Source organism: Osmia bicornis, chromosome 4 (genome assembly GCF_907164935.1).
Source record: "Osmia bicornis bicornis chromosome 4, iOsmBic2.1, whole genome shotgun sequence".
In the NCBI taxonomy this organism is placed as follows: Eukaryota; Metazoa; Arthropoda; class Insecta; order Hymenoptera; family Megachilidae; genus Osmia; species Osmia bicornis.
Genome location: NC_060219.1, coordinates 4,878,716 through 4,891,277, shown reverse-complemented (window position 1 = coordinate 4,891,277; position 12,562 = coordinate 4,878,716). Strand labels below are relative to the sequence as shown.

At 36.2% G+C, this 12,562-nt stretch overlaps 1 protein-coding gene across 11 annotated transcripts in view; it reads right to left on the bottom strand.

Moving 5' to 3' along the window:
- Positions 1 to 12,562, bottom strand: part of LOC114879736 (calcium/calmodulin-dependent 3',5'-cyclic nucleotide phosphodiesterase 1-like) — a 152,133-nt gene that overhangs the window by 66,364 nt on the left and 73,207 nt on the right. The gene's annotated exons all lie outside the window — the stretch shown is intronic.

The window sequence follows — 12,562 nt, the reverse complement described above, 5'->3', positions numbered from 1 at the left end:
TTTTTTTCCACATTGATCATCAAACAGTCTAAACATGTCTAAGTCTATAAAAAGCATATTGGATTTACTTGGATCTGTTTTTAGGATGAGCTAGGTTCCTTAGAGATTTTGAAATTATAGAATTTTGGAAATTGAAGTTTTTAGGATCTCGAATTTTGGAGTTCTGAAATTCTGGAATTTAGAAAGTTCGAAATTTTGTAACTTTGAAATTGTGAAAATTTGTAATTTTGTAATTCTGAAATTAAAAAACAGCCTCGAATCTATAGGAGATAAGTTCAAACCCTTTATAAGTACTTTGAGAAACATAAGAATTTTTTCAAGTACAATTGAATCTTGACTAAATACATTTGAAACTTTTGACTACTATATACTATGTAGGCCAATAATTATAATTATTCCAAGATATTCTGTGTTTTCTTATTGTGCTATTTTGTTTGCAGTATTGAATTCGAGCAAAGTCACAGTATCTTTTGTCTTTGAGGGTTTAAATACTACCTTTAGCAGATTCAATTCTTTTTAATTAACGTCTGCCGTGGAAGTTCTCAAAGGGAATTTGTAGGAATGACAGGCGTCCTTTGATAAAAGATGAAACCATCGTTGCGTCATGCGTACAAACCAATTAGTTTCCGATCAATTAGTCATTGGTGTCATTTGGAAGTAGAATCTAATCACAAAACTGCCGGAAGTGATTTAGGAATTTCTTTGATAGAAGATCTTCACCTAAAAATGAATGAAAGGCTACCGTAAACAAGAATAAATGAAAAAGAAAGAAGTGAGAAAACAAGCGATAAAGCTGAGGCGTGTTGATTTTCCTTGAATCGTACGATCACTAAACTGCTCTTGGAGCATGAATTATGCATTCTCTTTTGATGCATTGACATGATCTGAATGGAAGATGTTTGGAACGGATTATTGCGATAAATCAATGATTTATCACCGACGATCCTGACAGCATAATTTTCCACGGTTGGCTTTTATTCAAATCGTTCAGAACTGATGAATTGTAGGATATGACCATTGTTGGAACATCTAATTCACTCTTAATGCAAGTGAAACGCGACAAATTTTATAATATAATTAGTCGTTCTTCGTGCGACCTTATTAGGGGCCCCTTTAATTAATTTGTTTATTTTTTTCCTTTTCTCTAAAGAATCTGCACGAATGTTATATTCCTGATTCACGCGACTTCTAATAAACAGCTACTCTTTAGACCAGTGTTTCCCAACATTTTTGGACTCGCGACCCCCTTTTATGATATTTAAACAACTTGCAATCTCCCTCCACTTATGTAAAGATAAGGAAATTTAAGAAGGTAAGGAAAACACAACTTTTCAACTTTTACAAAATTCAATATGAATTAACCAGAAAGGAGAATAAGGGTTTTTATAAAGGTTATTCAAGGCTCTGTCTTACGTTTGGAAATGCATTTTTTCCGAGTACATCTCTATGAGATGAGTGCAAGAAAGAAATAACTGAAAGTGCTTCACTGAAGGACCGATAAAAGGAATTTTCATGCTTCCATTCAATTTCAACATACTAAGTGTATTCTTTCAGGCTTTCATATTCGATTAAATAGGAGCATCTCGGTGGAAACTAATTTTCTGATTAACAAAGGATCATCGTTTCCAAGTGTGAAATAACCCAGAAGATAATTGTCCTTCACACAAGAACTCTATACGAAGCGTTTCACAGTGACCGTTCGAATCAATTCAATAACCACGTAGAGCTATGAAAAGTCGAATCTTATGGATTGCCTGGAGAACCAGTTCTCTTTCAAATTAGATGAAACTAGGTCGATTAGATCGTTACATGAAAACGATCACTAAAAGTATCTCGGTCAGTATGATGGTTAATACGTAATCAATTATAAAATGCCTTGAAATTGAAACATTCTACGAAATATGATTTTACGAACCTTATAAAATTATTTATTGTACAGAATGTAAATATTAGAGTCTTGCGAGAGTTCCAGAATTTCGGGTCCCCGGTCGGGTTTAGATTATTCGGGTCGGACGTGGTTAACTGGGGTTCTCGAAAGTATAGATATTCGGGAATTCGAAAATTTCGGATCGGGTTGGGAATTATTTTGGTCATCTCGGAATTCTCGAAAGGGTACAGAATAATAAGATGGTGAAAAGTGCCCTTAAGCCAGTTTGACGTACCGGAATGAAAAATTTGAAAAAATTGACGACACTTGCTATGCAACTACTGAGAGAATCAAAAGTATAGTGCCGAAATCGTTTCGACCCGAAATCTCAATTTTTCGACTTTTTTTCAGAAACGAAGGTATCCCGAATAAATATTCTGTTTGAAGCGTTTCAAGCACACCAGACGACGAGAATTTTGCTCGATGCTAAAACGATCCACGGTTCACGGATCTACTTCAGGATACGCTTTCGAGCACACTCGAAAAAAGACGAAACAGAGGTAACCGCTTTGAGAGAATCGTAAAGGAACAAATCCCAATGCGACACGAACAATGCGGCGCACGTAGAATTCGTTTCCAAGTTTAGTCGTTGCTCGTCGAGATGTTCGTTTTACTGGTCAATCGGACCTCCGGTCTCTCGTCGCCAGTTAAACCAGCTCGAACCAATTTTTCAAGCTTTTCACGTTGTTCTTGGCATACCAACTTTCCTCGATGTCATCAGAAAAGAAAACAGTGGTTAATGTTCGAAAGTTTTAAACGACATAATTATTCCAAAATCATTTAAAGGATTACTGTTAAATACTGAAAAGCGATGATATTTTGTGATTAATGAAATTAATTCGATTCCTAAAGGCTTCACTCGTAGGCGCCAGTAGTAACGAAAGGGTTAGGAGTAGGTATGGAAATCGAAAAAACTTAACTGACTCTAATATTTTTTTTCACCTATAAATGTTTTGTAAACATAAATAGATCTTTACAGAAAACGTTAAGTCAACATCTGAACCTTCTTTTCATACTCTTTTCTGTTTTCCAAGATTACGAAATGATTAAGTTTTACAACACAATTTAAACGCAGTTTAAACAAAAATGTATTATTTTCAATGTAGCGTATGCTTCGAATATCATATTTATAAAAGGTCAACAAATTAAGATACTCAAAACACGGTAAAGTATATTGTAGATTATTTTATGAAGAATAATGTACAGCAATTTCAAGTGAATTTCAACAATTTCGGAGATCTACTGACTTCACCATCTATGCTTAATTTCAAAAAACCCTTTCACTACACTATTCTACACGTATAAAACCGAAAAGAAATTCAATTTTTTGAAGCTGACAAGGTAACACGTTCCTTTAACTGTTGAACAGCCGAGCCTAGGTCAATCGGTTGCCGTTCGAAGATTAAGATATAATCGCCCAGGGCAAGTGATCGCCCAACGAGATAAAATAACTATCCTAAGGGCGTTCAAATGTTCAGACTAAAGTTTCATTCACGGTTGAAATGCACATTTCGCAACGTGAAATGTTCCTATGTATTCCTGAATGGCGCCAGGAGACCAACGTCGCCGAACTGCGCGTATTTTCCTTTCACGCTCGGGAAACCGCGCCGTTCGTCTTCGACAATATATGCTTATAAAGGAAGTGGATGTAACCGCATGTGAAAGCATCACGATCGATCGAAAACTTGTTGTCGAAGTATCTGTGAAAATTCAGGCCGGTCTGCGGACTAAATTTATCATGGTAATCGCGTTATAGGAAAAATGCAACGAGACTGGATCGCTCGACGAGAGTAAAATGTCATTAAAGGTAAAATTTTGTCTCTACGATTGAACGCATATTATTTCATTTTTGTGTACAGTCAAAATCGTTAAACATTATTTTGAAGTTGAAAACCTTAAAGGACAAAGATTACGAGGATAAATCTGAATCGTTGCGTTCATCTTCTTCGTTGGCACGAGTGCAAACTTTACGAGTTTTCAAATTTTACTGTTCGTTTGAAGAATTTTACAATTGACAGGCGCTGTCGTACGAAAGAATATTTTGCGTATGAGTTTTCCACGGCAGCCGCAGCACGAAAAACTTAGCTAACATTTTTTGCACATTCAACAACTCGTCCGTTTCTCGTAATTAATGTAAGAAAAAGAAAGACAGATTAGTCAAATAATTAACTGTGTTAATTAGTTATTTAACACTTAAAGTTAGTATAATTTTTTGTCGGCTACGCGTCACACAAAATCCTTTAGAAAAAGAAAACCTAAACATGAAGCTTTACCATATGTTTCTTATAGAAATCTACTAGGCCGCCATCTGCTTCAAAATTCCGGGTACCCTATTCTCGGGTCGGCTTCTCAAAAGTATATATGTGCGAGAGGCCAAGAATTTCGGGTACCCGATACTCGAATAGGACTCGACCCGACTAGGCGCGAACAATTACGATCCGACCCAATCCGATATCTTCGGCCTCCCGTACACCTCTAGAAATTTTTATCCAAACAAAAATTTCATCCTCAAAAATGACCTTTGAAAAAAAAAACGTGACGTTGTGCTATAAACAACGAAAATCGAAAGGATATTATAAATTCAGTTGTAGCGATTCGTAAAGGTCCTCCTTTCCACTTCTTGGAAAAAGTTTCAGGTAGTCAGGTTTCATAAGGAAGTTTTGGTGTCCGCGTTTGTTTTAAACAGACTGTGTGTAGCCAATACCGAAATACCAAATTGCATAACGACGGACATTAACAGAATCGCGCACGAGCTTCGAAATGGTTCGAAGGTCAGTGACAAACCGACATTGTTCGCATTGTTCGACATGGCGAGTGGCGAAATGGTGCGAGATTCCTGACAGCGAGTCTCGCATCATTCGATATTATCCAATTAACTGTCGAAGCACCAGAATGGACGAATACATCGGTACTATCTCGTCACACAATGGTCATCACTAAATTGATGCTCGTGTTATTCTTGCAACAGCGAAGAGCCATCGAACCGAGAACACCTGCCATACGTAAACGTTCCTTTTGCTGAGCCAGCCAACGAATCCAGTACGATTCGAATCGGGGTCAAGTGATCAAATACCATCGAAGAGGATCGTTTTCGGTCTAGAGTCTAGACGAAACAAATCGTCAGCCTAAAGGCGATTCACAAGTGACTCTTATACAGACTTTCGAGAATAGACCATTGACCCTTTGGTTACTACACGATATATCAAAAAATTCTCTTTGGTGTAAGTTAATATTATTTCAAAACTCTTTTAATAATTATTATCTAAACTACACAAGCAAATATAATATTGCATTATTACACCGAAATATCCACGTTTCTGTTTGTTCCCTCCAATTTTTCTGAGTAACTGTATTTCCTTCTGTTTATCGAATACTATCAGAAACGCAGTTTAGCCTAAATAAATGTTAAGTTTGTGTGAACAAACCCGAGGACCTTGTATAGTTTGGAAGCGTTCGCGTGAAAAGCAATTTCGACCTATCTCTACGGGACGCTGAACAAATCGGTGCCGAAATTTACTCGATATGCTAACACGCGAAAAAGCGTATAACAAAATTCCAAATGTTGTTTCTGTCGCGATCAGAAATTCAATCTGTTCGAACGCTTTTCTCTCAACGATTTTTCTTATATTACATCGGCCCGCTGCGTTGCCCTGGGCTGACGTTAAGGCGCGTTCAGCTAAATACGACGAAGAAAGAAGGAATTTAGTAAGCTTCCGCGAGGGTGCAAACGACATTCTATATACATTGTAAAGCCAGTCTTTTTACATTGAAGCTGCGGTGAGTGGCAACCGTGAGTGTCCTAAAGAACACGTACACTTGCAAAGGTAACGTTCTACCCAAGAAGATTACACGACTGCCCTTTTCACCAACTTCCTCTATTCTATAGAATTCCTTCCTCTTGGTTTCCGTTTTTCTCCCTCGTCGTGACTTTTTTACCGGCTTCTTCGGCCAACACCTCAATCCACACCTCGAGTCAGAAGAGAAATAGAACGTTACTTTATATAGGGCGTGTTCCTTAACCACGCGTACGGTACAAGTGAATACAGGACACAAAGGTAACGAGAAAAGATTAGAACGGGATAACCTATACCTAAGAATGGAGTTTTCTGACATCCAATTTGTTCCTTTTCTTTTGGTTTTTATCTATTTTTTGGGGAAGTAGTGAGCTATATTCGTTAGAGTATTCCTGAGAAAAGTTAAACGATGATAGCAGGGGAGAATGGGGAAATACCGGTCACTTAACGAAAGTTCCTAAAACAGGTTTAGTTTGTTGGATTTACTAAAAATTTTGTTTGAAACAAGCAGTGTACTCTTTGTGTACTCTTGGATTCCTAGATTGGATGATTTTTCCCTGAAATTCTGAAAAAAGGTAGACGACATTACGGAAACATTATGCTGATTATAGAAGATTCTAATCACGAAATTAGCATGTGTAGGACTTCAAACAGAATAATGTAAATGGTAGAAAATTACAGGATGAAGTAATCAGTACAATTACGGTATAATAGAATAATTTAACGAACTAACGAGCAAAAGTACTGCGAGGCATCGAATTAATTAATATACTTAATATATCTATTATTTAGTGATGTGCTTATATTATTTATTAAATTATTTGTGATCAGTGAAATGAAATGTAAAATCATGGAACAACAAAATACAGTTCTTGTTGCAATTTAATACCAATGAAATTTAGAATTATTAAACTTTATTTAGAAAAAAATCAAAATGTGATTCTGAATTGATCGTTCGAGTTAAACGGCGAGATCGAATAACCGATTTAAGTTGTGGCTCAGGTTTCATTAACGCCTCCCTAACAGCCAGGTAATTGTAATTACCTTCATCAAAAGCAGATGATGTAAAAGTGTAACGATAAAAAATTTCGTTTCAGCGAATCGTTCGCACGAACCGTGCAAATTGATTACTTTCGTTTCGCAGATTATAGGTTCTCGATATCGTGTCTTTAACCGTGAAATTTATTGACCAAGCTTTCTCAACAAAATTAATTTCGCGAAACGAAAGAAAATTGTTAACGACATCGTAAACATTTTCCACTTTCAAACACCTTATTTCGCGATTTGTTATTCTTGAAAGTATCCAACAATGTTTCAATTAAACTTAGACGATTCATTTTTGTTTAAATTGAAAAATATTATTTATACATGACGTTAAGTGACAATTTATTGCGTGAGTTTAGAAATTGTGTCAATGTGTTTTTTTTTCTTCTTAATGCTGAGTAATATCAAATGATATCATTTTTCAGCGTAGGTATATTCCGCTTGCAATGTGTTTTACCGCCAGCTGCTTTTATTTTGCCCACTCTCACGAAGAGAAAGTGTAACTGTAATTTACACGCGCATCGTTTCAGAAACTCGCGGACCAAACAGTGGCAAATTGCAATTTTCTTCTTCGATGTTCCCGTACCCGTCGCGATTTCAACTGTTTCCATTTTCACTAGAATCGTACAACGAAACTCTAATAACTTGTGTACCGATCGTGTTTCTCATAACATACAGGGTGTCCATGATAAGAGGATCCTTTATAGAAGATATTTTTAATGTACTATCAGATAATGCAAAACAAGTTTAAAAAAAGGAAATGGTACTCTAAAACCAAGTTTAGCCATTTCTGGTGAGAGTAAGAGACATCAAGAAACCCATCGGGATATCAGGAGAATCAAGCAGCAATAGCTAGACTGTTACTGTTTGTTTCTCGGTATTCATACCTTAATGCACATCGGAGGAACTAATCGGGTTAACATTTGTGCCGGAATAGTTTCACTTGACTACATCAACTCCCTAAATTGAGTTGGACGATAACGTCCGGGGTCAAGACGACGGTCCACGAACAGCAGTAGTCTTCAATTTAATTCGACCCTCGTTACTCTGTAAATTGATAGCTGCCCTTGAAACGCCAATGTGAAAACTCGGAGATACATATGTTGATGATAATCCGGTTTAGATTGAAGATGATGCTACTGATGTTAGTTGAAACTATCTCCTGAGTTCTGTATCAAACTTAAAGGGATACGTATCGAAGGAAGTCGAAAAAAACTTGGCTGATTCTAATATTTCTTTTTCGCCCGTCGATATTTCGCAAAGACAAATGGATTTTTATAGAAAATTTTAATTTTATTTTCATATTTTCCTCACTCATTGAAATTATAAAATTATGGTTACAACATTATCCAACTCCATGTTCAGCAGAATGTTGTTAGCTTGCACCCACCAAATAAAAGTCACTGGTATGTACATAGAAAATAAAAGCTGTTTGTGTTAGTTTAAACAAAAACGTATTATCTTCAATGTATCGTACCCTTTTTCAATAATTTCAAAAAATGGAAAAATGGTGGCTTGGTAGTGACTATGCTTCAACCAAATTAAGATAAAATTATTATCGAGATGTAGAACATAATGCATTTGCTTCGAGGTAAAAACGCTTGAAAGGATCTTTAAGCTTTGGATTTTTCAGCAAAAAAGGAACGATCCGTTAACTCGGTGCCCAGTGAGGAATTTTCATGAAATTATGGATCTCTGAGATCACTTAGAGCATCTCTGTTTTTATAGGAGCAGAAAAAAAGTATATAAGTATTTGGTAAGCCGTCAGCTTTCTTATACATCATACATACCGCGAAGAGAGCAGAAAAGGGATGAAAAGATACGACGTCATTGGTTCGAAGTGGTAAATTTTTGTAGACGTTATAAAATGACCGACAGATGGACAAAAAAATTGCGGTATTATCTGTGTGCCATAAAGGTGGAGAGGATTTGATCATTGGCGTAAATTGGGTCATCTTTTGGGATGTGCTAGATCCCTCAGAAATGTTGAAATTTCTAAATTTTGAAAATTTTAAAGAATGACTTTGTATGAATTCCGTTAGGGAACCATGTTATCTTCACTCTTTCAATAAAGTCGTTCTTCTTTTACTTTCATCTTCCATCACAGATAACTTTATTAGTTTATGTATACTTTCCTCAAAAATTGAAGGTAGTTTAAATTATTATGAAAATCAGATTTTCGGAAGAAATATCAGACATAGGGGTCATATTATCAACCCCTTCCTCTACAGTTTCATTACTATAGAGGAATAATACTTTGAATAAAACGTTTATTTATTTAAGACACTATGACTTCTGAAATTATAATGTTCCAAACTTTGGAGCAACAGTGTACATTTGAAATAATTCATGAAAGTTCCATTTATTGTTCTTGTTCCAACTTCGAATAAGTGATAACTTCAAAATGATCGTAACGATCTGACCACCCACTATTTGCCACGAGGAAAGTTTAAATTCAATGGAATCATAAATCCGTATCGCAAAGGTGTTTCCAACGTGTTTCATCCGTAAGAATATTGTAATCGGATTTCTCGTGTGTAATATCTTTGCAGGGTATCGACGCAAAGGAATAGATACCGAGACATTTGTGAAAACGTTCAATAGACGTCTTGTGGTTTATAGAAAGCTTCCTGAGAAGCAACTCTAGCTTGGAAACGGAAACTTTAGAAATCATGGGCAGTTCGTGAAATATCGATACAATTCGACTAATGATGAAACTCGTCTTTTGTTCGAACGTACCAAAATGGCTACAATACCTTAACAATACCTAAAAATTCGTAAAACACGATAATTCCGACCTAAGAAGACGTAGAAGAAATTAATTGAGCTTTGGTCATTATATATTCTGCTCCGTTCAATGTGTTTATTAATACAGGTTCACGGATGATTAACTTCGTGACGACAGTGAAATTCGCTTTTGTATAAACGTATTATTTGATCAAAGCGTGGAACAGAGGAGAACTGCTGCAGTTAACAAAAGAGGATCGTAGAAAGTATTCAAAATTATAATTGTAACGTACAATTATAATAGAATTCCAGGGAAAATAACACAATTTAATGGAAATGTTAATAAGGGTGTGAATTTAGTAAAAAAATTCGTGGTCGTATTTATCTGTTTCTAAAAATGATTTTTAAATTATATTTGAGTCTAAAATAATAATTCATTTACATTACAGATTCGTGGTTAAATCAAGCATCTCCAGGGAAAATGATGATGCCCCACGTTCCCACGTGGAGATTTGGGAATATATATTATTCCAAAACTTCTGTACGTAGAGAATTTACTCGGTCTAACGGAAAATAACGTCTATTTTCTTAAACTATTACGCAACTTTAATCCCTGTCTTGCACTTTAGCTAAAGGATAACAATTCAAGTTGAAGTTAATTCTGTTAGCTTCGGATTAATCCTGACACAAGACGTAACGTAGGCGAGGACGTAAATTTAAACAAATGATGCTATTGCTTTTCATGAATTACCGGGCTGAGAAAATATAAATTCTGATTATTTATTGCAAGAAAAAAAAACGCGATAAATTCTTAAAGAAACTTCCTTTGCACGTACCTTATCTAAAAAATTCTAGATATTTTTATTAAAAAATCTCATAAATTTCTTAGACGGTGGTAATGAACAACGTGTAGTAAATATCATCAACGTCCGAGTGTTCCTTTTTAATTTACCCTATCCCGATTGTTCTTCCTGTAGTAATAGAAACGCCAATCATCAAGTTCGAACGAATCCTTGGAAAACCATGCTGCGGAAAGAAAACGAAAACAATGGATAGACAGGGATAGATGCGTGATTGATAGCGGCAAAACTGTCACGCATTATCGACTGATTCGGATTTGAAAAAGTACGAAGTCGTTGATGAACGAGAGGACAAATGAACGTTGCAGGGGTTAGCAACGAGCCACGTAACAATGATAAAGCAAAAATATCGCATATGTAGATGTAGTTTTACCCGGTTGGAATACGAATTACATTACGTTCGACGACAAATGGAAAATTGAATGCAACTGGGATTCTTTTGGAATTGATGCGTTGTACGCGAGTTAATTCCTTACGGGGATGAAACAGTACGGGTTAACATTGCAGATATTTCCATAATCCCCGTGTAAAAGGTGGCTTTTCAACGAACCACCGAGGAAAATGATAAAATCAGTTGCTTTGGTAATTCCATGAACAGCGTGCATGTTCTTGCGTTCAAAAATAAAGTATTCCCTGGTAATCTCTCGTATAGTACGTTGCACGCGATAAAAAAACTCCCTTTTCTTTTAATCCCCTCTTTTCAACCCTTCTTTCTGTTTTCTCGTCGATTTTTTCACGTGCAAGTTGGTCGTCGTCAAGCACTGCAATTACCGTAGCTACGACGGTGGGTCGTAAATAGATTTGCTTCGAACAAAGTTCAATGTAAATGTACTCTAAACGGATTAACAGCTCGACGGAGAAGCAGCGAGTCTTTGAAAAATTTACCTTCGAGGAGGAGATCTTTCGCAAAAGAGAATCTATTACTGTTTGTCATATGCTGATAAGTCTATGATATTTGATACTATTCGAAGACACGTGCAATTTCAATTTTCCGAGACTGATAATTTGATATTTGAAAAAAGGAATAGCAAAATATTATTAATGTAAAACAGGAAATTGAAATTTTGTAATTTGAAAATTAATAAAGGTGCGCCGGGTATCCGAGTTTCTGGCCGGATTGGGTAAGACGGAACTCTAAAAGTTTGTCCAACACATAAATTTATTTGGGTACCCGTCATTTCGAAAGTCGACGCTATATTAGGGGAATGAATTTGTAAGATTTTCCTCAAATTTTTAAGTTTAAGGAATTTTCAAATATTATCGTGTATAAGTCGGCTATAATTGAGTTTCAGGTCTCGAATTGATATCGAGGTTCCGAAATTACAAGTACCGAAACAAATTTATGTAATGAACAAACTATTGGTGTCCCGCCGGAACTCGATTCAAATTTTCGAATATATCTGTACACCTCTAAAAATTAACAGTTAAAATTTTAATATGTATTGGAAGAAATGTATATTTTCACAAAGAACAAAATGCATATTCCATATTCCTACTCTCTAGCTTCTATAACTGAAACAAGTCTCTATAATGACGACGAGACTCATCCAACAATCCCTCGGTGCGACGATAACGAACAGACTGACTGTGTTCCTTATACGATTCAATGGAAATCCATATGTGAACGCGCTCGACTGTATTCAGAAGTGTTTGCAGGCTTCTGTACGGTAGTCGTTCGCGTGTCTCTCGATTAATTAAGCTGGTGCAGCTTTTTTCCCTGCGACATCTCTGCCGAGGTTCTGCTTAATTAGGATAAAAGACGAGACACGGCCGGGTAATACCATGGTTACGTACATACAATTACAATTACACGAGTAAAATTTACGACACGGTCAAAGTTACAAGCATGTTGCTACCAGGAAAGAATAATTACTCGTGTGAGTCAAGTGCGCCATAACGAGTCGTTCTCGCGTGCACTTTGAACAGAGAGATCCTGATTATTACAAGCATCCTTCAGCGACGACGAACGAACGAGTTCGATAACACGAAACGCGGTAATAAAGAGGTATAATCGTTTCGTTGACCCACAATGTTCACCCATACGAGACATATTGGTATTTAAGTGTAGTAGAGTGGAGCAAACAATTATTGGTATACAGAATTTCATGGTGGCAATTGTAATTAAAATATTACTCTTAATAGGAAAAAACATAACAACAATAACACACATAATAATCTGCCCTACCAATGAGGATGCGGGTAAAATAAAA